Source organism: Talpa occidentalis, unplaced genomic scaffold (assembly GCF_014898055.3).
Source record: "Talpa occidentalis isolate TD23 unplaced genomic scaffold, MPIMG_talOcc4v2.1 talOcc4.6, whole genome shotgun sequence".
NCBI classification, from domain to species: Eukaryota; Metazoa; Chordata; class Mammalia; order Eulipotyphla; family Talpidae; genus Talpa; species Talpa occidentalis.
The window spans coordinates 35,543,206-35,571,103 of NW_023604972.1; the positions used below are offsets into that span (position 1 = coordinate 35,543,206).

The following is a 27,898-nucleotide window of genomic DNA, read 5'->3' on the forward strand; positions in this document are numbered from 1 at the left end:
AATGGCGATGCAGGACGCAGTCCCTGGGCATCCGGTCTCAGGCACACTCTTCTGCGCACCCAGTCTGCGCTGGCCATGGGTGCCCGCTCCCCCTGTGGGCTCAGACTGCTGGTCGGAAGGGGCCTGATGTGGGCTATCTTCCCAGCTGGCCACTGGCTCCTCCGGGAGCCTTCTGCCCTGTTCAAGCAGTCTTTTCTGAAGAAATTTCCCTGTTCTATGGGGTGTTAGTGACTTTTTTTTCTGGTCGTTAGGTGGCGCCAGAGATCTCTCCTATTGTCCTTGGGGGGCTGTTTTTTCACCCCGTGGGATAAGGAACAGAGCGGGAATGGTGGGTAAACCTCAATGGCTTTGGGGTGCTGTGTCTGCCTTGTGCCCCACCGTCGTGGAGAACCCACGCCCCGAATTTCATGCCCCGGGTCTCAGTTCCAAAGCCCTCAGGTCCAGGATGCGGGCTGTAGCCCAGTTCAGTGGCCACAGGAATGGCACCTTTTGCACCCCGCTCCCATGCCTGGGCGCCTTGTTCCTGATTACTCAGTGAGGGACTTTCACCTCAGTGAGGGCCTCTGCGCATCTCCCTGCAAGCCTTGGTCGCAGGCGCAGGGTCCTGGGCAGCCTCGATCCGTGTTTGCTTTTTAAGCATGCCACTTTTCCGTGCAAGCTTACCGGCCGGCCTGGGGCTGTGTACAGGTCTCCGGGGGTCTCTGTTGTTCTCTAATGGTGCCTGGAGCCATTCGCTCACCTCCGCGGCGAATCCTGCAGGGTTCTCCACAGCTCCAGTTCACAGGGTGTGGTGGCTGAAATAGTTCCTTTCCACTCCCAGTCCTGCTTGATGCGTAGTTTGTTCTTATTGGTCGTTTTAGTTTGTTTTTTTCCTCCTTTCTGTTGGTCGGAGAGTGCCAACTTTGTGGGTGCGGGAGGGTAGCAGGGTTCTGCGCTTTCCTCCCATCTAGTCCTTTTTTATGGCAACTTTCTTCTTCGGGTAGTTTGCTGGAGTCGTCCGTTTATCTTCTGTGTCCCAGTTCTCACTGGGACCTGCCGCTTTTCCTCCCTATTAACTTTTTTTTTTTTTTAATGGGAGATCTTACTCGCAGCGTCTCCTCGCTGCCATGTTGCTCCCCACTACATTTTCAAATTCTTAAGGAAAGCCAGTGATATCAAATTTCAGAAGACATGAAGTATCTTTTAAAATGTTAATATATCTTTCTTTGTTATACAGAGAACCTTGAATAAGCATGAAATTATTCAAAAATAATATACAGCAAAACAAAAAGGAAAAGCAAAACAACAGTACTAAAATAAATACTTGATTTTTTTATTGTTTTACAGGGAAGATTTTTAAAATACAAAACAAATGGAAGAAGTAACTAAAGATAGTTATGACCCTTAGAAGAATTTCCATATGCAAAAATTTAATCAAATCAAATGAACATGAAAAGCAGGAAGAAATGATTAAGAAAAATGAGAAATATTAATGGTTAAGATCTTATAAAACAACAAATCCACAAAGGAAATTTTAAAATTTTAGGACAAAGTTTGGTAATAGTTCACAAAGAAATACCAATAGTATATGTGTATATATATATATGTATATGTGTATATATATATTATATATATATATATATATGTATATATATATATATATATACACTCCTGCTGCTGCTGCAGATACTGCAGATAGCTGCAGATAGCTTCACAGTGCTTAATCCCTTGCATCACCAGGGAGGCCCAAGATGATGACATTTTTTGAGCCTAGTAATCCAGCTGTGCCTGGACAACTTGTGATATTGTGATTTATAAGAAATATATAATTTTGATCATTCTGATGGCCAAACACTGAATTTCTCACAGAAGCTTAACCTCCATCCAATTTCTGGTTCACAGTTCCCAAAAGTCTTCGAATTTTCTAAGTGATGAGAAGATGGGTGTTAATCATTATGTCAGCAGGGTGAAATTTGGGGTAATGGCTAAAGTTGGAGACAGGTTTCCAGATGATCCTACCAAGTGACTGCAGAGTTGGAACATCCGGTACCAATCACTGACTTTTCAAGAGGAGTGTGGGGCTGGAAGTAGAATTAATGGTCAATGAGTTTACCAATAATGCCTAAGAAATAAAACTTCCATAAAAATTCAAGAGGAGGGAACTTCAGGGAGTTTCTGGTTGATGAACATGTGAAGATTTGGGGAGAATGACACAGCTGGAGAAGGCATGAAAACTACCTTTTCTCTATGTGTTGGTCTGTGTATCTCTTTCTGACTGTCCCTGTGTTACAGCCTTTGAAATAAATCAGGATGCGTTCTAGTTTATCTTCTTTGAACTCACTTATCTGCTTTTCTTCTTCATTTAGTCTGCAATTGTCCCCTTCGACTGTCTTTTTCAGTGGTATTACTGTATTCTTCTCCTCTGAAACCTCTGATCTTAATTTTTTTTTTTAGTTCATCTATTTTTCTCCCAAGTTCTGTTACCATATCTATTATCATCACTTTTTTCTCTTCCTCAAGTAGTTTATCTCCATTTCTCTAAAGTTTTTTTTTTCTGGGATTGTGTCTGTACTTTTATTTTGAAACTGTTTTCAGCACCCCCATTCTACCTGATTCTCCGAATATTTGTTTATGTTTTTAATAACTGTACAACCTTTCCTGAACTCAAAGGACTGACCTTGTGCAGACAGTGGTGTGTGGAGTTCAGGAGCACAGTTTTCAACTCAAGGTATATTATGTCCCCTCTGTGACTTTCCTACTATACCAGATAGCACAAGTGAGGGGCTTTTGGCCTCATTCAGATATAAAATGTTAGGCTCTGTCAAGGTGTGGTGTGGTGTGCTGAGTAGGTGGTGCTAGGGGCCCTACTCATCCTCAGCCTGCTGTCATTACTCAGCTGATAGATGAATTGCCTGCCCTTTCTGGAAGTTCTTGTGTCTGTAGCCCGGTGTGGGGTTGCCCCACACAGACCCGTGATGTTCTTCAAGGAACAGAACTGAGACACCATTCTCAAGTAGAATTGTGGCTCACAGTTACATCACAGGGGTGGGTAAATTTCAGAGTTAGGCTCACCTATAGGCTCTAGTATATTGGAAGAGAGTAACAAAATGGCATCCAATAATATTGGTGTTTCCAACCTAGGGATCATCCCTAACCATCTGCCTATCAGTCAGATGTTCTAAGACTGGTAAGTGGAATTCCTTCAGCTATGATTTGAGTGTTTTTGTGTCAGTATTAATATGCTATTAATATGCTAGGTCCCAGCATGAATAAATTTTTGGGCAGGCTTTTTAAGGACTGATCTCCATTCCTAATAGTTTTTTAATTCTTCTGGACATAATTTTCACTAGCCATCTCTCAATGCCTCAATAGCTCTAGGGACTTCTCTCCACTGAGTCATATCCAAGGGTATTTATAATTTAGATTTGCGGGATAGGGAGTAAAAGTGATCAAAAATTAAAAACATTCAGTTATATAATAAACACATCTTGGGTATGTAATATACAGCATGGTGTCTATAGTATAATAATATGGTATTGTGTATTTGAAATTTGCTAAGAGAGTAAATCTTAAAAGGTCTCATCACTAGGAAAATGTTTTTAAATCTGTGTTATGGATGTTAATTAGATTGACTATGGTCATCATTTCATAATATATACAAATTCTGAATCATTATGTTGTACAATTGAAACTAATCTTTTATGTCAATTATTTTAATTTAAAAAAGTTTAGGCTAAAGCATAAGAAAAGAGATTTGTATTTTCTGGGCATAAGAGGGTAATCAGAAAGAGTATAGTGAACAAGGATTATTTAATGAAGTTTGTTATGCTTTAAGTCAGTTGGGTGACTTATTTATTTGGTATAACCTTTTTTTATTGAGATGACTTTGGTTTATAGAGTAGTATATGATTCAGAGGTACAGGGTCACACCTCTTCAGTTGGATGTTGTCACACTACACCCACCATCAAATTCCCCATAGTCCTTAGCGTAGTCCATTCTTCATAGATAGAAACTTTAAAGTTTTTATCTTCCTTGTATGGAAGAAGAAATGGTACAAATATAAATTTCTGGCTATAATTCCAGATGTTGACATTAGAAAATCATGAATTCATTTCCTCCTGTGGACACATTAACTACATATGAAAAAATATCTAAATTTCTTTTTAAAAAATGGAAAACCTGTGCCTTGTTTCTAGAGCATTTACTGCTTCTCCTTATTCACAATGACCTTTACCTCAAAATAATCCATATACTGGGCCTCCCCTGGTGGTGCAGCGGTTGAATGCTGCATTGCAAAGCTGCCCACAGCCTCTGCAGCGCCAGTTCGACCCCCAGCCACTGGGCGAGGGTCCTGCATGGCACGGCAGACCTCTCCTGCTGCGCCCGCTGCTCCGCTTAGCAGTGTATTTCGTCAGTCTGCCTGTTCTGTTTCCTGCTCTGGCTCTGGTGAATTCTCTCATCCACCCATGCTTCTGACTATACCCAGTGCTTGTATAAATAAATAAATAAATAAAGATTTATTTAAAAAAATAATCCATATACAAAAAGGGCATGTTTTGGGGGTGATTTATTCTGGTAGTCTTCACATTACTTATAATAATATTTCTTTGTGTGATCATTTGATTAATGTCTTTCTTACTATCTCAACTATATTCCCTAAGAGGGCAGGAAATATGCTGTGTTAGTCACCATGATATCATTGTACCTTGCAAGCACCTCTCAAATTAAAGAAATGTTTATTGAATTATTTGATTATGATTTTTAAAAATGTAACAAGAATAACTTTCAAAATCTGGGATTATAGTATGAAAGATCAAGAAAGAAATGAAAATATCCTATAAAGTTATGTATTTCTTGTCATAGAAAGATTCACACTTTTTCATACATTCTGATTTCTTTTTAAATCAAGGTATTCTTTAGCTAAGGAGTGTCTACCTTTGTTTACAACCTATCTTTTTCTTTCACATCATTCTTTTTCATCTATAAAAGGTCTCTTTTATTACTGAACTCTTAACTAACCTGATTCCACATCCAAAAATATGAATTTTGGTACATTCCTGGGACTTCTCTACCAAGCTAAAGGAAACACTGGTTTATGTGAATAAAGGCTTTACCATTTAAAATTCCCGTTATAATTAGTTTAGAGGAACAGATCCATGTTATGTCTATTTCTATTCCTTTCCTCATCTGTGACAGGGGAATGAGTCATTAGAATTTTAATGTCCCCATTACATGCCAGAAGTTGCCTGTTGTTATGCTTTAGCTGAATACTTTCTGGCTAATCTACTCTACCTTTTATTAAAAGAGAACAGGAATGGGCTGCTTATCAAACAAGATAGCTCGGAAAAGGTCAAATGAGTGCAAAATCATCTGTCCATCATTAAATGGTGACAGGATTAGAAGATTTGCTTTTGTGACTAAGAATGAAATTGGAACACAGAATGTCACCACATGAATCAAGATTGACAATGAATATGGTTAGAGTAGGACTGATGAAGAATTTATTTTTAAACAATCTGATCATATATAAATTCTGAAAGAATATCTTTAGCCATAGGAAAGGATTCTGATAATAATACAGTAGTTAAATAATAATGTGGTGGTAATATGATATTGTTTTCCACTCACCTGAGTGTAATTTTTTTTCTGGATATTTAAAAAGAAGCTATATATTATTCTTCTCTTTTTAATTTCAGGTATTTTATTTTAATTTTATGTACAAAGAGCTAGTCTTTTTTCCATTGTAAGGCACAGTTCTTGGATGACCAAATTAAGGAAGCTCATGTAGTAGAGTTTACAACCATTGCAATCTGACTGAAACAGTGGCAGCACATATTAAGGCCGTTATTTCTGAATCAGTCCATGCTGGTTTATTTATTTATTTATCCATTCATTTATTTTAATTTCAAATTAATTTTTTAAAAAATTTTTGCATCATTGTTCATTTTTAAACAATATTTGCTTCTCCCCACCCCCTTAGGTGTAGTCCCCATAGTTTCCTTCCCCAATGCACCCATGTACTATCACCTCAGTCCCCTGTGCTCCTCCTTCGCTCTCATCTATCTCCCTCCTCCTCCCCTGCAGTATGTCTCTGATATATAATTGTCTGTTTTTGCTTTCATGTGCTTTGTACTGTTATTATTTTTTTTACACTGATGTCTTATTTGGTTTCCCTATTTTCCTGCTATAAGTGAAACTGTGCGATATTTTTCTTTTTCCATCTGGCTGATTTCACTGAGCATAATTCCTTCTAGCTCCATCCATGTTGCTGTTAATGACATGAGTTTATCTTTTTTGATTGCTGAATAATATTCCACTGGGTATACATACCACATCTTCTTGATCCAGTCATCTATTTTTGGGCATTTGGGTTGTTTCCAGTTTTTACCTATTTTGGTAGTGAACTTTTTTAATTACTTTGAGAATAGGCCTTTTGCATCATTGCATCTGAGAAGCCAAGACAGGTCACCAGCAAAAATTCCTGGAGCCATTGGAGAAAACTGAAACAGCGTTCTCAGATGCAATGATGCAAAAGGCCTAGTCTCAAAGTAATTAAAAAAGTTCACTACCAAAATAGCATATCCTTTCAACTTAATATTGTTTTTTTTAAGTTGAAAATTGTTTTGAGTTTATACATTTATTTTTAGAAATAAATTTGACCTATGTTATTTATTATTAAGTTGCATTTCAATCCTTCTGCTTAGTTTATTTCCCCCAGAAAGGCTGCCAAATTATAATCTGATATTCTAATTTATCATGCATTTAAATAGACTTCCAAATTATTCATTCTAGAGGGGCTATTTCCTCTGCTGTGGCTAAGTTCTAACTTCATTTTAATTTATTTCTCATTATTTTAAAATATTACAATAGGTCTTTGCCCTCTCAGAACTGGAATCTAAGTGCCAACCACCAACTTAAATTTTTTAAAAGACATATTATTTGTGGACTATTCAGAATGATTGCTTTTCTTTCCATGATATTATAGAGATTTTCTTTGCAGCTGTACAAATTTTCAGAAGTTTCATTGTAGGAATAATGAGAGGAGATGAACAAATATGATATTCAATCTAATGACTGAATAAAGTTTATGTTATCTGTATGTTCCAGTATATTCTGCCTTCTTTATCTTCCGATGTGTCCATCTTTGGCAATTAAATTTATTTCCCAGGTCATGAAGTATCCATAGGACATCTGACAAACACTTTGTTTTGTATATTTTATAAGATAACAATCTTAAAGCACTTGACCATTTATTATAGGTTGGGTTTTTGACCTAGCAATTGCTTTGTTAGCTAACATGCTCAGAGAAGAGTTTTTCCATCATTGTGTTATAGGCATGCAGTCTGTAACAGAAATAGAAATCTTGGAAGTACAGAAACAGTTGTGGACAGAAATAAAAGATAAATTATTGTCATTCTCCTGACAAAGAACTAAATTAGCTGATTCAGAAGAAAATCAGACAATCATGGTTAAGGATATAATTTTATATTTCATGGAAGTTGAGAAGTAGACAACAAAATATTATGTGCAAACTAAGAGAAAAATAGAGAAGATCCAGAAAATAAAAGTCACTACTGAAGTGTATGATTTATAGGTCTGAGAGAGGGGATCTTAGAATCATGATTTGAGTGAAATTATTGGAAAAAATCTATTTAGAGATGTGCAATGTAGAGGCTAAGGGAAGAGTGGAATAAAATTGATAGAATCCTTCACCTTCATGTGCTCAACTCATGACTTAAAGGCTCAATAAAAGTACTATTGACCATATCTTAGGTCCATGATATATAAAGAAACCGTGTCATTGCTATGAGTCCCCGTTAGTAATGATTAAAATTTACAATTGGATTAGACAACATCAATTTGTTCAATATTTATGCATATTGCTTAGACCACTCTTTCTGTCATTGCAGAGGGGAAAGCAATCAGGCTTATACCTGCCTTCTAGATAAGCTTTTATGTTTATAAATCTAATTTTCTTTTCATTATTCCCATTTACATATTTTAGTCCTGGATTAGAAATTGAAAGGGTTAAATAAAGGAAAAGTTTGTCAGAATGCGGATTACAAAAAATGTAAGAGGATGAAAAACATAACTGGATATTGGCAACAGACTGACTATGGCTCAAATGTGACAACACATCACAAGATCTCTGATAGCTGCAAATACCTAACTTGGTGTCCTATTTCAGTGTTGCTCTGTTTGAAACATGCGTAATCGTATTAGACAAAGCTGCATACAGGAGGAGGGAACCTGATACAATCTTCAGTTACACCTCTTGTAGATTTAAGTTCGTTAATTCACATAGACTAGTCTAAGAATAGAAATTAATCATGAAATATACTAATTCTATTGATGTGGTTTTTTGGAGTTTATATTTGGAGTGTGGGGTCCTTGGGTTCACTCTGGGAAAGGTTTCACCAGAGATTCCCTTTCAGTGGCACGCGGCTAGTTTCCCAGGCAAGTTTTTCCACGAGACAGAGATATTAGTTATATTTTAAGAACAGGTTTATTAGGAAAAGGGGACAGAAGAATGAAGGAGTTGTCCCAAAAGGGACAGGTTTGCTAACAGAGGCCTGCATAGTTGCAGGCAGGCGGCCTTGGCAGGTCACGGGCAGGCAGGCAGGAAGCTACTGCCCTGCAGAGGGACAGAGTTGGTGAAAAGAAGCACCTGCATAGTACCAGGTGGGCAGATGAACTGCTGCCCTGTGCCAAGGCAGAGACTGCAGGGATATAATCTTTTTCTTTTAGGGAGGGGCTCACTCCTTTGTGGAGTGGCCTGTTGATGATTTTGGATAACAATGAGAATCTGCAAGGGTCTGGAGATTCCAGGGTGGGCCCAATCTCTATATCTTTACCCTCAGGTCTGTGCTCTCCAGGACACTCCCTACATCAGTCTGATATCTGCTTGGGCCTTATGATAAGGCACTGGAACCTAAGGACCTTGATTTCTTTTTTTTTTTTTTCAAGATTTATTTTTATTTATACAAGAGCTGGGGTACAGGCCAGAGTTGTGGGAGGGGGAGAGGATTCACCAGACAGAGCGGGAAGCACAACAGGCAGACAGACTGAAGGCACTGCTGAGGGGAGCAGAGGACAAGACAGGAGAGGTCTGCCTTGCCATGTGGGATTCGCCGTGGCTGGCCGGGAATCCAACAGGTGCTGCGGATGCTGCGGATAGCTTCACAGCGTGGCTCTCAAACCACTGTGCCACCAGGGAGGCCCAAGGACCTTGATTTCTGTAGCTATGTTAATGGTCATGTTAATCCCCTCTACTCTCACCTCCTTGTGTGAGTCAGGTTTTAGTCTTGTGATGCCTCCTTTAAGTTTTCTATTCTTTCCTCCATCATTATGATCTTTGAATTTTTTAAAATATGTATTTATTCATGTATACAAGAACTGGGGTACAGGCCAGATGTGCAGGAGCATGAGAGGATTCACCAGCGACAGACTGGGGAACAGAACAGGCAGACTGACCGAAATACACAGCTGAGGGGAGCAGTGGGCAAGACAGGAGAGGTCTGCTGCTCCATGTGGGTGTCTCGCTGGCCAGCTGGGATCGAACCCGCCTGCAGAGGCTGCAGGCAGCTTCACAGCAGCGTGCTCAACCGCCTGTACCACCAGGGAGGCCCGATCTTTGAATTTTTAAAGAGCTCTTAATGATAACTGAAGAAATAATCTATCAAAGTAATGGAGTACCTACTATGCTAGAGGCCAGTTGAGTAAGTGGCTACAGATAAATCCTAAGACCCATTTAAGACTGTTAAGAAACAAACTATCTGTATTGTCCCTGTGCAATAAAAAGGAAAAATTTAATACTGTGCTTCCAGCCTAATGGCACCTAGACTATATTGTGCCATTATTAAATGTTAAATAAGATTTGTTCATTAATTAGTACAGTCATTCATTAACTCATTCATTGGAGGTATGGAGAGACCACTGGAGTAACATTCATATATGCCTCTTTTCTTCATCCTCTTCACCTTCCTAAAATATTGGAACATGGGAAATGAGAATGAGAGGGTGGAGTGGTGCATAAAGGTTGACAACTATAACCTTTAGATATTGCACTTAAATATATTATTGTAGAAAACTGTACAGAATATCTGTACGGGAAGAAAAATAATTTCCCCTTTATTTTTTTGAATTCTTGACTGAGCCGCAGTAGTTTCAGACAGATTGATAAGATAAAAATAAGCAGAAAGGTATTACCATGTATATCTTTTATTTACATGGGAGATACCCAGGAATTTGAGTAACTGAATAAACTCTTTGTGGTAGCTAAGAACCCTGACCTACATACCATTTTCAATTCCAGACAAAAGATTTGAACAGGGAGGCTGTTTCTTGGAATATTACCAAAAAAGTTTGTTAAACAAGGATTAGGTTTGTTATGCATATTTATGTAAACATTTCCTCCAATGATTAGATTCTCTTGTCATTTAAAATCTAGAGTTATCCTCCTCTTCCTGAAGTAGAGACTGAGTCAACTTAAAATTTGGGATTTCCTTGATAAATATGAATTTCCCTGTAAAAGGGAAAAATTCTACTTTGTTTTTCTAGCTTCTCCTGCTTTTCTTTACTTTTTTTTTTAAGATTTATATATTTTTATACAAGAGCTGGGGTACAGGCCAGAGGCACGGGAGGGTGAGAGGATTCACCAGAGGCAGAGCGGAGAGCAGAACAGGCAGACGACCAAAATACACTGCTGAGGGAAGCAGTGGGCACAACAGGAGAGGCCTGCCACACCATGTGGGTATCTCCCTGGCCAGCCGGAAATCAAACCCATGATGAAGAGGCTGCAGACAGCTTCACAGCACTGCATTCAACCCTCTGCGCCACCAGGGAGGCCCTCTCCTGCTTTTCTCAAAATCATTAGCACTAAATAATCCTATGCCAAAGTGGCATATTATGGGGTAGCATATCCTTTATATAAGGATAAATTGATAACATATTATGTCAGTCAATATAACCTAGAAGAAAATTCTAATAGCACATGTATTGATATGTCTATCAAGCTTATGGTAATGAGCCTATAAGTATTAACTGATTCATAAATGAGCACTATTCCCTGGCATATATAACTGCTATATCTTTTTCTATGTCACCACTGTTACAGGGATGGGAGTCAGGCACCCCAGAACCCCCAAACCTGCCTGCTCTAAATAGGTTCTGCCTTCTGCCGCATCAAGACAAAACAAATAAGACCTTTAATGGAAAGGAATTTTAATAAAATTAGTGAACAATACAGAAAAAACAAAGAATATAGTTTCTAAATGAAGCACCCAAAGTTACCCATCCCCTTGTAGGTAAAAGTCCACCCAAATGGGATTGTCCCAGAGCAAGGCCTGAAAGCCTGCCAGAAGTCTAAGCACCTTCTGGTGGAGATCCATAGAGAAGGATCAGAAAAGTCTGAGAGGAAATGAGCAAAATCAAAATCAAGATAAAAGCTACCATTGTTAACCTCCCCTGGGTCTCTCACCCTCATCTATTTCAACCAGATCAGGGCCAAAAGGCAAGCACTGCTCCTTCACATGTCTCTCTGCTCCATATGCCTCCTCCAGGTCTTCTTCTGGCTATCCATCCTGCTTCCTTCCTTCTCCTATCTCCTCTTCACCTTCTTCTCCTCCCTGGTCAGTTCTATCCTCCTCCAGATGGAGCAGGGAACCTGGAACCTCCCCTTTTCTTGGGTGCTACTCTGTCACACCAGGACCCTAAAATAATCTGGTCTTGTAGCATAGTAAAAATTTCAATGTGAGACCAAGATCAAGGGAAACTCTTCATTTAATAGTTTCCTCTGAAGATATACTTTTCAATTTTAGATTTAATATGAGAAATGCAACTTCCTAAATATTGTTTCTGGTGATAAACACACATATACCATATTTGCCATGATAAAAATATTTATGAAACTAAGGATATTTTAAAATTCCAGCTAGTAAATTGAATAAACTATAAAATGGGAGAATATTTTCAACACTATAAATTGAATGGGTCATTTAATTTTAAAATGTTTTATGTTTCTAATTGAATTTCTAATTAGTGAGTGCATACTGAAAAAAGGTGAAAATATTAACGAGCTATCATAGATGTTGCAAAGGATAAGGTCAAATATCATCTATCTATCTATCTATATATATATACATATACTTGTGCATATGTTACAGAGAAAGTTCTCATTATGAAAAATAATTAAGTGTCAATTGTCATAAAATTTTCCAAAGAGATTACAGGTAGCATAAATCACAGGAAGCCAATTACCTGACCTTTTGTTTTTCAGTCATTTACTCTCTTTTATCTGTAGATGAATCTTTCTATTTGCTTAATTCTTTAAATCTTTTTAATTGCAACTGAAAAATAAGAGTAAGAACATACTTTCCACTAAAATGTCAAACTAAGAGTTTGCTCATTCTGCAATAAATGGTAAGCGGATGATATATTCAAGGGGTGATATAGATGTTACGAGAAATAGAAATTGCAGGACAGTATTTATCACTCCCCATTATTCTGCAATTATAGAAACAGTCAATTTTTATTTTCTTTTAGAAATTACTTATGTTTTATTTAGCTACATTTATTGTGTTGGCAACAAAAATAAAGTGATTTGTTTGATACACATTTCTGTATCTTCTTTATCTTGGAGTGTGCATTTTCATTATTTTTTTTATTTCATAAAGTTTTATATGTCATTGATATTATGTTTAAATTTAGATATTGAAATAAAACCTGTTGATGATACTATATATATATACTATATATATAGGCATATATATATATATATATATATATATGCAAACCAGAGGGAATTCCTAATTATTTGGACTAGAATTATTAAGCGGATCTGCTAACGAAGTTTGTTTGGCAGAGGATGTGATCATGGTGTTATATAACATATAGTTGCTTCTAAGGGTAGCAGCCTGGGTTGAAAGAAACTGTAATTGTCATGTCCCTGAAGGGTGGCTAACATAGAGCTCATGGATGAAATTGTATGCAATCTTTTAAGCATTTATTTCTCCATATATGTGATTTGAAGGGGAGAACATAAGGCCTATTTGGTATTATCCAATTCTGATGATTGATAATCTCCCAGACCTTAAGATACAATGAAACTACAGCTTTCTGCCTATATATAATTCAGCAAGAAAATAATTTCCCTGCTAATTTCAGTGAATTGTCCTACCCTTTAACTGGTTGAGGCAATACATTACCTTAGTCTTTAAAATCCTAGCACTATTGGCTTTGACAGGCACTGCTCAAATAAAAGCTAGCTCCACTTCATTTTTATACCATTCAGCTCCATCCATGTAACATTCCTGGAATTGTGCATTTCATGTATGTATTCTAATAATCTAATTTAGTCAGCTTAAACTTATCTCTAGTCAAAAATCACATGGCATATAAAACTGTAGGGTATGTGATAAGACTGGATTCTTCCTGCTTCAGTTTCAACATAGAATTTATTTATTTTTAAAAAACATTTATTTATTTATGCATACAAGAATTGGGGGTACAGGCCAGAGATACGGGGGGTGGGAGTGTGAGAGGATTCACCAGAGACAGAGCCGGGAGCAGAACAGGCAGACTAACTGAAATACACTGCTGAGGGGAGCAGCAGGCAAGACAGGAGAGGTCTGCTGCGCCATGTGGGTTTCTCCCTGGCTGGCCCAGGATCGAACTCGTGCTGCAGGGGCTGTGGATTGCTTCATAGTGTGGTGCTTAACCCCTGCGCCACCAGGGAGGCCCTTAGAATAGAATTTATTTTGGTATCAGATACCAAAGTGAGAGTAAGACAAATGAGATTTTAAAAGAAACAGATGAAGCAAGTACTCTTACATCATGTATGCTCTCACATACTTCAAGAATGCACAAATAGATCATGGTCTCAAGATGGATCATGTACCCTTTTTATGAAAGGGATTAGGAAAGATTTTCTTTGGAAAGGGTTGTTGCCCTGCTGACTCTTCCACCCTCTTTTGAGGGAGAGGTTTTAGGAGAGGGTGAGATAACTTTCTAATCCCCAGTTTGCAGAAAGTGGGCTTCCAGGCTTGCAATTAAATACCTTTGAAGTAGTGAGAGAATTAATGACTAGTGCCTGACCACAACAAAAGAAGGTAAAGCAGAATATTCTGAATTATTTGCTGCCAAGGAAATCTAGAGGAAGACAGACAGTCCAACTAAGAGTTTTGGTGACTGCCAAGAGATTTGCCCACCTACTCCAAGCTTGTCAGGGTAAGGGACATGTGATTGGTTCTTGTGCAGCAGACACGTGCCATTAAATGAAGGCTCTTCCTGGGCTTGGCAGTTAGGGACCTCAGGAAGAATAAGATCTGGAAATACATCTTGGTTACCCTGGAACTAGGGAAGTGTCACAAGAGTCTACATGTAGTAGAGAGAGTTCCACCAAACCAAAAGGGTATTACAGATGAGATGGGGAGCAGGGAACCATTCTAAAGCCCATTAAGTCATGGCCTTTCAGTTTTAATCATCAGCTTGGTGTACCAATGGACTCAAGTTCACTGAACTATTCTTTCCAGAGATCACACCCAGTCAAGCCAATATGGTAAGGATTCAAACTGCAGTTTGCAAATATAAGAAATGAAGAACATGTAGATAGCAGAATCACCAGTCACTTCTCTAGCCCACATTCCATGAGCTTCTAGTTGGGGAAGAAAGAAGATATCTAAAGTGATATCAAAATTGGAGTCTTTTGCCCAAGGAATCTGCCCAAGGGACACAAAAACATTAACTCAAAAGTATACTTGCACCCCTATGTTTATTGCAGCACTATGGAAACTACCCAAATGCCCAAAACATAGATGACTAGAACAAGAAGATGTGGCCGATGTACACAATGGAATTCTATTCAGCAATCAAAGATAAACTCATGCCATTTGCAGCAACATGGATGGAGCTGGAAGGGAATATGCTCAGTGAAATGAGCCAGAATGAAAAGAAAAATATCAGATGGTTTTACTTATAGGAAGAATATAGGAGAACCAAATATGGGGTCAGGAAAAAAAAGAACAATAGTAATTGAAAAAAATCAAAATTAGCAGGTAACTATAAATAAGAGACATTCTGCAAAGGAGGGGAAGGAAGAGGGATCAAAACAGGGGAGAGAAGAGCAATAAGAAACTATGGTGATGGTGTCTGGGTGAATTGGGGGTGGGAATTTTATGGGAACTACACCTGAAAGGAGTAGCATAGAAGCATGCATTGTACAATAATGAACAACGATGTAAATTTATATATATAAAAAATAGACTGGAGTGTTTTGAGTACTTATAATGAATATTCTAATTACTGAACTGAAATGGTGTTTGCAAACTGAAGTGACCATACTGTGGTCTAGTCCTTAGGAATATAACAAACAAAAAACCTTAAGAACCTACCTAATTTCTACTCAGGACTATAAAAAAGATGGTCTCTATTTAAAAAATGTTTAAAGGATTGGTGAAAGAATGAAAGAAAGTTGTGTTTTAGTCATGTCTTGTGTTTTGCTTTTTAAATTTTTTTTATTTTAATTATTATTATTATTTTTTACATCATTGTTCATTTTTGTGTTCTGCTTTTTTAACCACATTGGTTATATTACTTAAATAGAATCCTGGCAATTAGTAATCATATGGATAACTGATTCTTTTTTATTGCAACATGCTAGTTTTTTTTTTTTTTAACAGTGCCATAGTTGAATAGATGGATGGAATTTAATAGTGCTTAGCTTTTTTGAAATATTTTAGTCTCCATCATTTCCACTGAAAGATTCATTTATACATGCTTAATGTTTCATGTGTATACCACATTATTTCATGTTATAATTCATTTTGAAATTTAGTGATTTTCCAAAGTATTTGGCTACCATGTTTGTTACCAAGAGTTTGCTATCCAGGGTCAATGCTAACATTTCTACACTACAATGGCCTCCACATCTCCCATCAGAGATGAGAAAACTCTGACCTTTAGAGACAGACTGTCTGGAAGTCACAATGTGAAATTGCCTTCTAAACTAATTCAGCTAAATCACATTTAATATCAGATTATAGTGACTTTCTCATGACTGTTTATCAGCTCTCTCCACTCCCAAATGACTCTTTAATTAATTGTTTCTCCTTTAGTGGCTCATTTTCTGTCAGGTTCCTTTCCTTAGAGCACTGTTTTAACCCCACATGACAAAAAGCCTGTCTGAGATTCCGCTATTATTAAATGTATCCCAGTGTCATTCAAGTACGTTACCTTGATGATGGTGACGTCACGCAGGTACTTGGCCTACAAGGAACCAGAATTTTTCACTTATTTCATTTTAATGGGTCCCCCCTGGCTTTAAGGCTATAAACTAAAATACCATTGCAGTCTCCTCCAGCAATCTCAAACTTAATTATTCCACCCCAGGAAGCTGTCTGATGGCCCTGCAGAGACCTGTTTTAGCACTAAAATGCAATCCCTTATTGTGTGACAAAATTACCTTTGTTTCATGTTCTTTCTTTTATTTATTTACAAACAGCATGGAAAAGCACTTCTCAGCACAAGTAAATAGGTGATTTCCACAAATTTGACTTCAAGAATTTAGGTTGGTTATTTATTAGGGTTTTCTTTTTCTTTTTTCCTATGTAATCACGATGACTTCTTAAATACTATTCCAAGTACTGGGCATTGTGGGTAATGTGGTGTAAATTGCCAGGATAGCTGACTCAAATCTTTTCCCCTACTAAGTTTTGATATTATTTATTAAGTTTCATAGCTTAGATGACACATCTGATATGCCCGCCTCTACCAATCTCTTTTTTGCTGCTTTGAGCAAATTTAGTTTTCTAAACTGAAATTTCTAAGCAATTTTATAGAAAGCAGAAGAGACGGACACATTTCAAGAGAAAGAAGCAGACACTAGAGATTTACAAACATTGCCATTTGTGAGAGTTTTCTATGCAAATGAAAATGGTCAGTGACCCATTTGGGAACATTTGAACTTTTTTTAAATTTCAGAATATTTTTTATAATTTGAAAAATAACCAAAAAACATTCAGTTCTGTACATAGTAAATGAAAAATAAAGGAAGAAGAAGGTTCAATTGAGAGCCTGAAACTCTGTAAGATTATACAAGAGAAGTATTTGGACTTTATTCATTCATTCTATGGGGATTAACAGGAAGCTTATTTCTTGATTCTGTCTCATATTCTTTAAAAACAAAGGGGATAGCTTATGCATCTGCTGTGCTTCCTCTTAATAACATTTTTTATTGGTAGTTTTTAACACAGGAAAATGTTGGAGAGAGAAAAGTAAGAGAGACAGGCGTTATTATAGTTTATCTGTGTAAGTGGTTTTTAATTTTGCTCTTTTCAGCCTAATGCTCTCATCTATGCAAGAAATTAAATGCATGAGAATTAATATGCTCAAGTCAATAGGTGAGGCAATAAACTATAACTGAAAAGAAAGGGCTCCTTCATGCACAAGCTTTATAGACATTAAATTCCCTATGCGGATGGGATGTTTACCTGAATGGACCAGAGCTTCGCACAAAAAAGAATTAGATTTTCTTCAGTTTGAGCTTGCAGTTCTACTTTACTTAACAACTGTGGAATTGAGAAAGAAAAACGTGTGGGGACAGACAATATTTGGAAAAAACGCCAGAATGAAGCTGAATTATGCTTGTTTATTTTGGATTTTGGAGAAGAGAGTGAATTGACACACACAAAAACCACGGAAGCTCCTTTCTAAAACTCATTTTAGTTTATCCTCCCTGGACAAACTGAACAATATTTAGTGAAGCTTTGTCTTAGTCCCAGTGACCATTTTTAATTTATGGCATGGTTGAGAGGATTGGTGAGCATGTCAAAATATTGACAAGACATCTAGACAGTGTGGGCAAATGCAAGTTCCACATAATCTTTTGTCTCAAAATGAAAGGTGTCCCATAAGATGAGTTATTATACTTTGCAGGCTCAGTGACAAACGTATAGACATTCAGAATATTATTTGGTTATTTCTAGAGATAAACAAAAACGAATAGTAATATTACATAAAAAATGTCAATTGAAATAATCTTCCTAAGAGCTAATATCAAAAATTTTATGATTGAAAGCTAATATATCAAAGCATAAAGCTCAGATATAGTTACCACATAACTGAAGCATATTCCTTCTTATTCAAAGGGAACATCAGTCTTGGAAGAACTTTGGAAATGATTGGAAAACTCTACAACTTAGGTTTTTATTTGATCATATTAAATATCATTTTTTTACTATTCTCTAAAGATCTTGATTTGCATATTAAACAATGTAAAGATTATGTTTTTAAAGTGTTTTTCTATTATGAGAATTGATTTATTCAATAAATACTAATTAATTAATATTACCGAGAGTTATGTAACTCTGTTCATCAAATGGAAGAATCTCAGGCAAAGTAAATACAGATTTTGTGGGGCCTCCTCTGGTGGCGCAGCGGTTGAGTGCTGGGCTGTGAGGCTGCCTGCAGCCTCTGCTGCGCCAGTTTGTTCCCCAGCCACTCGCAAGGGTCCCACAAAAAAAAAAACAAAAAAAACACACACACACAAAAAACAGATTTTGTGGTACCTGAAATCTCTAAAATTTTGGTGCCTTTTTACAAAATAGAGTACAAAATTACAAGAAGTTATTGGGTTCTGTCCCATGATTTTAGAAGGGGCATATGACCTAGTGACAGCCCTGAAGTCCATGCCTCACTAGTTTTTTAGTTAATCTTACTGTCTCTTGTAATCTTACTAAAAGCATGATTCTTTCATCCTTTGACTTGGAAACTTAAACGGCATCAACCTGAAAAAATAGAGAAAAGAATGCATTCTCTTTGCCTTTTTTTATACAGTGCTGAACAAGTTTTTCCTTACTTTTCCAGCATCAACAGATCAGATGCTTCCCCTTCTCCTTAGTAACATATTAGGCTAGAGTGTTTGGGGGCCAATCGATGTAAATATAACAACAGAAAAAGGATCTGTCAGCAACAGGAAGTATCTTGTGGAGAGATGATCCAATATAAACAACTTAAGAGCACATAAATATTGAGATAGTCTAGAACCAGAACCTGTAAAAATAGGAGGGAACTATAAGTTATCAATGCATAATATCAGGCTAGGGAAACTGAGGTCCATGGCAACTATCCATATATTAAATGAGATAGTCCATGCATTATGGAAGATCCTGAAGATGTACATATTTGTAAACTTACCCTTAGGGAATTAAAAATATTGTAAGAGAAATAACTTTAATATAAAGCTCTGAAATAAATTCTGAATTATAAAATGCTTATATTAATCAAGAAGTACCTAACATAATCATGATTTATTTACTAAGTGAATCTGGAAATCAATCCACTTTTCCATACTTCCTGTAACTTATCTACTTTGATGACCTCCATTTCCAATTAATCCAATCTCTAGAGTTCAATTTTTCCCAGATGCTAGAACTTGGCTAACTCTGGGAAGATACATCTGGGGAAGGACTTTTTCTGCTGGTAAAGTTAGTTTCATATTTGTTCTCCTTTAGTTTATATATATGTGTATGTGTATATATATGTATAGATAAGTAGTATATGTGTATATACATATGTGGTATTACATTATAGCATTATATAAATTTCAGATATTCATCACTGAGAAAGTAAATTTATATATACTACAAGGTCATCACTAAAAATCCTTACTATCATGCACCATATCATTGTCTTCTTTACTTCAATTTAACGTCCCACATTTCCTTCTTCCTTTCTGCTAAGCACTAATTGGTGTTATAGTCCAAAAGTTTACTTTTGTTTTATCTATTTCTTCTGCTTGTTTTCTCTATATACCAAATATGAGAGAAATAACAGGGTTTTTGTCATTCTCTGTCTGGCATATTTCACTAATTAAAATAACTGTTAGGTAAATCCATGTTGTTGCAAATTGCAGGATTTCATCTACTATACACCTGAATAGTATTCCACTGTGTGTGTGAGCATGTGTGTGTGTGTGTATATACACCACATCCTCGTTAACCTTTCATCAATTTATTGAAACTTAGGCTTTTTCCAGTTCTTGACTAATGTAAATAGTGCTGCCATAAATACGGAAGTGCATATATCTCTATGAGTTAATGTTTTATGTTTTTCTGGTAAGTACCCAGCAGTGGAATAACAGGATTATATTTCTACACTCATGTATATAAGAAATACAATAGATCAGAATATAAGATAAATGTAGTAAACTTAGGGAAATATAATAAGGCTTGTTTGTGAGGAAACTCTATACATTTTTTTCATAATTGGCGGTAACAATCTAAATTTCTATCAATAGTACTCACAGATTATATTTTTTCTACTTTCTTCCCAATATTTCTTTTTTTTTAAAAGATTTATTTACTTATTTATACAAGCACTGGGTACAGTCAGAAGCCTGGGAGGGTGAGAGAATTCACCAGAGCCAGAGCGGGGAACAGAACAGGCAGACTGATGAAATACACTGCTGAGGGGAGCAGAGGGCGTGGCAAGAGAGGTCTATTGTGCCATGTGGATCCCTTGCCGGTGCCCAGGGATCGAACTGGCGCTGCAGAGGCTGCAGGCAGCTTTGCAGGTCAGCGCTCAACTGCTGCGCCACCAGGGGAGGCCCCTTCCCAATATTTCTTAACTCTTGAGATTTTTATAAATACCTTTCTAATCAGTATAAGTTGTGGTTTTGTTTTGTATTACCCTGATGATTTGTTATGTGGAACATCATTTAATGTACCTGTTAGTGCAAATATCTATAAAAAATATCCATTCAATACCTCCATCTATATTTAAATCAGATTGTTTGGACTTGTGCTATTGAGTTGTTATGGTCATTATATACTTTGGATGTTAAATTTTTTCAAAATGTATGATTTGCAAATATTTTCTTCCACTCTCTAAATTGCCTTTCTATTGTTTTATTGTTTCTTTTGTTGTGCAGATGCTTTTTAAAAAATTTGATTTTTTTTTTTTTTTTAAATATTAAATTTTATTTTTATATTCCCCCATACAATTGCAAACGCCCCATTCTGACCCCAATCCTTCCCCTCCCGCCCCCCCACCCCCCAAAAGTGTCTCTGGTTCATAGTTTTTTGTTGATTTTGATTTTCACTTTCTTATATTCATTTTCCTGGTCCCTTAATTAAGTTTTCTAGATTCCTGCTATGAGTGAGACCATCCGGTATTTTTCTTTTTCTTTTTGGCTTATTTCGCTGAGCATGATCCCTTCCAGTGCCATCCATGTTGCTGCAAATTGCATGTGTTTATCTTTTTTGAATGCTGAGTAATATTCCATGGTATATATGTACCACATCTTCTTGATCCAGTCATCTATTTTTGGGCATTTGGGTTGTTTCCAAAGCTTAGCTATTGTAAACAGTGCTGCTATAAACATAGGAGTGCAGGTGCTCTTTGGAATTGATGTTTCTGTGTCCTTTGGGTAAATACCTAGGAGTGGAATTGCTGGATCATATGGAAGCTCTATGTTTAGTAGGTCCAGAAATCTCCACACAGCTCTCCATAATGGTTGGACCAGTTTGCACTCCCACCAACAGTGCAGAAGAGTTCCTTTTTCTCCACATCCTCGCCAACATTTGTTGTTGCTAGTTTTTTTTTTTTTTTTAAGATCTTACTGGCTTTTTTTTTTTTTTTTTTAAATATTAAATTTTATTTTTATATTCCCCCATACAATTGCAAACGCCCCATTCTGACCCCAATCCTTCCCCTCCCGCCCCCCACCCCCCAAAAAGTGTCTCTGGTTCATAGTTTTTTTGTTGATTTTGATTTTCACTTTCTTATATTCATTTTCCTGGTCCCTTATTTAGTTTTCTAGATTCCTGCTATGAGTGAGACCATCCGGTATTTTTCTTTTTCTTTTTGGCTTATTTCGCTGAGCATGATCCCTTCCAGTGCCATCCATGTTGCTGCAAATTGCATGTGTTTATCTTTTTTGAATGCTGAGTAATATTCCATGGTATATATGTACCACATCTTCTTGATCCAGTCATCTATTTTTGGGCATTTGGGTTGTTTCCAAAGCTTAGCTATTGTAAACAGTGCTGCTATAAACATAGGAGTGCAGGTGCTCTTTGGAATTGATGTTTCTGTGTCCTTTGGGTAAATACCTAGGAGTGGAATTGCTGGATCATATGGAAGCTCTATGTTTAGTAGGTCCAGAAATCTCCACACAGCTCTCCATAGTGGTTGGACCAGTTTGCACTCCCACCAACAGTGCACAAGAGTTCCTTTTTCTCCACATCCTCGCCAACATTTGTTGTTGCTAGTTTTTTTAATATGTGCCATTCTCACTGGTGTGAGATGGTATCTCATGGTAGTTTTGATTTGCATTTCCCTGATTACAAGTGATGTTGAACATTTTTTCATATGTCTGTTGGCCATTTGCATTTCCTCTTCAGAGAAGTTTCTTTTTAGCTCTTCTGCCCATTTTTTGACTGGATTATTTTCTTTGTTGTTGCTGAGTCTCATCAGCTCTTTGCAGATTTTTGTGATCAGTCCTTTATCATTAGTGTTGGGTGCAAAAATGTTCTCCCAGTTGGTGGGGTTTCTCTTTGTTTTTGTTATTGTCTCTTTTGCTGTGCAGAAGCTCTTTAATTTGATGTAGTCCCAGCTGTTTATCTTTCTCTTCACTATCACTGCTTTGGGTGATGTGTCTGTAAAGATGTCTTTGATGTGCAAATCCCGTAGTGTTTCGCCTATATTTCCTTCTATGTATTTTATGGTTTCAGGTCTTATGTCTAGTTCTTTAATCCATTTTGAGTTGATTTTTGTGTATGGTGTGAGGTAGTGGTCAAGCTTCATTCTTTTGCATGTAGCGACCCAGTTTTCCCAGCACCATTTATTGAACAAACTTTCTTTGCTCCAATGCATAGTCTTTGCTCCTTTGTCAAAGATTAGTTGACCATAAATCTGTGGGTTTATTTCTGGATTTTCTATTCGATTCCATTGGTCTGTATGTCTGTTCTTGTTCCAATACCATGCAGTTTTGATGATTATGGCTTTGTAGTATAGTTTGAAGTCTGGGAGTGTGATGCCTCCATTTCCTTCTTTTTTTTTCAGTAGAGCTTTGGCTATTCGGGGTTTTTGGTGATTCCATATGAATTTCATCAATAATTGTTCTATTTCTTTGAAGAATGCCATTGAGATTTTGATTGGAATAGCATTGAATCTGTATATTGCTTTTGGTAGGATGGCCATTTTAATAATGTTTATTCTTCCAATCCATGAGCAGGGGATGTCTTTCCATTTCTTTGTGTCTTCTTCTATTTCTTTTAACAGTGTTTTATAGTTTTCTTTGTATAGGTCCTTTACCTCTTTTGTTAGATTTATTCCCAAATATTTGATTTTTTTTGTTTCGATAATAAAAGGGGTGGTTTTTTTGATTTCTTCTTCTTCAGATTTATTGTTTGTGTATAGGAAGGCCACTGACTTTTGCGTGTTGATTTTGTATCCTGCCACTTTACTGAATTGATTTATTCTTATTTACTTTTGCTTTTGTTGCTTATGTTATTGGTGTCATATCCAAAAAAGGCATTGCCAAGGAACTTTTCCTCTGTGTTTTCTTCTAGAAGGTTTTTTGGTTTGGGATCTTATGCTTAATTATTTAATCCATTTCAAGTAATTTTTTAAATTTTTGTGTATCAGATAAGATGGCATCAAATTTTGTTTTGTTTGTGCCTATTCAGTTTTACCAGAGTGAAAAGTGTGAGTGTTCTTTCCACGTTGAATACTCTTGGTCTTGTCAAGTATTAGTGCAAGAGTTATTTGTGAGCTCTTGATTCAGGTGCATTGGCCTATGTGAATATTTCTGTGCCAGTATCATACTGTTTGATCTCTGAAGTAGTAATATCTTACTCTTTGTTGTTCTTTCTTATAATTTCTTTGACCATCAACATTTTTTATGGTTCATGTAAATTTTACTATTTTTTTTTATTTCTGCTAAAATACCACTGGAATTTTGATAGGACCCCCACTAAATCTGTAGATAGCTTTGAGTATTATGGACATTTAAAAAAAAAATAACACTGTTAACAATATTTAGGGCTATTAATAATATTTATTAAATTGTTTTAAGTAATAAAAAAATTGGAAAGTCAAAATTCCAATATTCTATTATATAAAATTGAGGGTTGGAATTGGACATACTTCCAGGAAAAGTTTTCTAAAAAATATCCAATTAAAGGGTCAGTTTTATAGACAGTTTGCCTAACAAGATGCAGAATATTTTCTTGGCCATCTGGCATTTCCATCTTCAACGGTGTACATGAAATGTTGCCACATCAAATTGGTTAGTCATTGTGTTACCGTTGATGTATATTTACTTTTTAACTTTGGCAGATTTTATTTGAATAGATAACATGTTTATATATTTCTGTAATGTCCTGGTGTGCTCAATTGGTTTACAAATACCCAGGGGTGGTGGGTTTAGAAGCTGCCAAGACATTCAGTACCCATGAGAATCTTCTTTGTCAGTTTGAGCTGTGCTATAGGTAAGGTTAATGATTGTTCCTTCTAGAAACAGACAGTTGTATTTCCAGTTGTGAGGTGTGTTTCTTACCGCTTCAGTGGTGGGCTTAATCAGGAGTAACAAAACTCTTATTCTTTCCCTTTGAGACCCTCAACACTTCAACATGTGGGACCATAAACTATCTTGTTTAAAAAGTGAGAGAAATTGCAAGTGTAACTAAACAATTTTGGGGTAATATGACCTGTGAAAATAGTTTTATTATTCAACACTTCTGAAAAGTGAAAATGAAATAAACAAAACAAAACCAAAAGTACCACGGGAGTCAGTGGTTTGTAAAGAGAATTAACAAGTCTGCATACTTTTGGTGACTTCAAATACTCAATGTTTAGTCAATAAGGATGAGAGTGTAATCAAAAGACTTCATGACTTTATACCAGTAAGATAAGCCTATAAATGCTGAATTAAGTTTGATTAGCCAATATTTAGAATTAAATTCCTTAAATTTACATTTTTAAGAAACAACAGAACAGCTTGTCTTCATTGCCTTTTTAATTCTTTCTTAGATATATTTTTATACATCTTGATGGTGTTGAAAGGCATTTCAATTATGCTTCACAATTACAAAATATTTCTGCAAGAGAAAATGTCAAACCCTAAAGTTCAGAAAGATTATAGGAACATATAAAGTCTTGAAAGGTCTTTCTAAGGAAATGAAAATTAAAATAAATGTATCAGTTAAATGATTTAAAGTTTAGATCCTAATTTTAGGTAACTCTAAACCTTTAACATATATTTTAATAGTTTTGTTGAGTACATATTAATCTTTTAAAATATCATAAAATCTTTTAAAAATTCTTGTTTTCTTCATTATAATTTAGACTGTGTAGTAGATGAAGGATAGATATAAGCTGATGTCCTTTAAGGGAAATACATTCATTTTACATGTTTTTTATTTTCCAAAATAATCCCAAATTCATACAGATTTTCAATATAACTTGACAGTTGGCATCTATGTGGTATATTATAATATTATAATATATACATCTGGATACTGGGTTGCACCATAAAAAAATTTCTGTCTGACTTGTCATCAGGCTCAAAAAATGGGCAGGAAATAAGGAAGCAAAAGCATCGAGATTTGTAACTTTGGTCACATTGCCAAGTTATTTGATTTGGTCTCCAAGACCAAATACTGCTGTTGCTTCTGCTTAAACACCATGCATTTGTCTTCAGAGCCCAAGCAAAGGCAGTATGCTAGTTATCAAAATTCAATTGACTGAACCTATTTGTCAGGTATTTGTAACTTTGCTGCTAAAGTTATGGAGAAACAGGGACTGATCCCCTTTATTTTGCCAACTTTCACTAAAACCAAAATTTAAATAGATGGAGGATTCCCCTGCAACACATAAAAACCTTTGAATAACAGAAACTAAGGAAATACAGATATCTCTTAACTTGGCATTTCATAAGATATAGTTTATTCTGGGCATTCACTGTAGGTTTTTTGTTTTTTTTTTAAATAAATTTTCCTTAAACTCTGAATTAGCCAGTACTAATCATTGCATATAGGGAAATTTGTAGGGCTAGGTCCTGGTGAGACAAAACATTGTTTGGTCAAAACATTTTCATCAGGAGATCAATATATAATCTTGTTTTATAGGTGTTTGTGATTAAAACTATTTTATGTACATCGTTGACTCATTAACATAGAACTCATGGTCAATAATGCTATAAGTTATACATGAGTGAAATTTGTTTAACATGAGTGTTTTCTCCCTAAGGCACATCAAAACCTTCTTTACAAAATATCATACAGGGGCCTCCCTGGTGGTACAGGTGGTTTAGTGCAGTGCTGTGGAGCTGTCTGCAGCCTCTGCAGTGCCGGGTCAATGCCTGCTGGCTTCAGAGCAACCCACATGCCAAGCAGACCTCTCCTGTCTCACCTGCTGCTGCCTTCTGCAGTGTTTTTCATTGGTCTGTCTGTTCTGTTCCCCGCTCTGTCTCTGGTGAATCCTCTCACCCTCCCGGGCATCTGACCTGTACCCTGGTTCTTGTATAAATAAATAAATCTTTAAAAAAAATAAAAATATCATACAATGTTGTTCCTACATATTTTATTTTCTAATTTATACATAATATACAAAGAAATGAAGATAGCGTTACTTCTTATGTGTTAATAAAAGCAAGGACTTTGACAAACTCGTTGAGAAACAATCCATAACAAAAGGAGAAAGGAGACACTCAAGAGCAAAGTCTAAGTGGATCTGTCCAGGTAAGTTTCTTCATTCTGAAATATCACTTTCAGATTTTGCAAAAATTTCATGGCAACTTATTAAAAGCTAAAATCAAGAAGATTGGTGCCCAAAATAGCAGACAATAAAATTTCTATAATAATTGTGATAATAAGCACTCCAAATGTTGGGAATATTGAGTTGTTAATATTAGGGCACACTGGAACATCAGGACCACAAGAAGGAATATATTATTCCTTAAGACTTTCTAAATTTGCAGAAATAATAAATTGCCTGTGCCAAAAGAGGGTAAGGATAAAAGGGAAAACCAGTATTCAACTGCATCACAGCCTTTTGCCCCTAGGAGGACTAGATAGCACTTTGGCTGGTGGCCGTTTTAAAAGCAAAACCACCAACAAACAGCACAAATGAGAAAAAAAAGTCTGGCACTAAATACTCTGTGAAAAGGGTGCTAGTCTACACTATGAGAGTTAAAACAAGAAGGCAGAGTGTCACCTTATTCAATCTCTGCAGGGAGTGTGAACATTAGACAGCTGAAATTTTTCACTGTTTTGGATATGTCTGTAAATGACAGCAAAAATACCATTAGTACAAGAAACTCCCATTTTTGAAAGTTCATAGTCCAGCATTTCACCTGCATTAGTACTTGTTTTTACTAACCAAAATAAATCCAAAGATCACTTCCACATTTATGACAAAAAAAATGAGAAGTAAAAACTGTTCAACATTTGTTTTGCAGCAAACATTTGTTATAAAGGCATCACACGCATTGTGTAGCTAGAGTGACATTGCTGAACACCTTCCCTAGGAACTACTTTATGCAAGTTGTGAATTTATTGTTCATTCCTGTTTTTGCTCTACTATTGTTATTTTAGGCCTTAAATGTCATTTGATATTATTTGGTAGGTAATTTTTTAGGTCTGAGAACACTAAAATTTTCTTCCTCATGAATTAATGATAGTTGCCTTTCATGTTATGCCATTTTGTCTTATGAAAAGTTTTTTTCTTTAAGATTTATTTATTTATGCACACAAGAGCTGGGGTACAGGCCAGAGGTGTAGGGGTGAGAGGATTCACCAGAGACAGAGTGTGGAGCAGAACATGCAGACTGACTGAAATACACTGCTGAGGGGAGCAGTGGGCGAGACAGGAGAGATCTGCTGCACCATGTGTGTTGTTCCCTGGCCGGCAGGGAAT

The 27,898-nt window shown here is 36.4% G+C and overlaps 1 long non-coding RNA gene across 6 annotated transcripts in view; it reads left to right on the top strand.

Moving 5' to 3' along the window:
- Positions 1-3,016: 3,016 nt before the first annotated feature.
- LOC119260928 (uncharacterized) overlaps positions 3,017-27,898 on the top strand; it is a 70,158-nt gene continuing 45,276 nt past the window's right edge. For all 6 annotated transcript variants that reach the window (XR_008549271.1, XR_008549272.1, XR_005128858.2 and 3 more), the window contains exon 1: positions 3,017-3,166. This is a non-coding gene — a long non-coding RNA (uncharacterized LOC119260928). The remainder of the gene's footprint in view (positions 3,167-27,898) is intronic.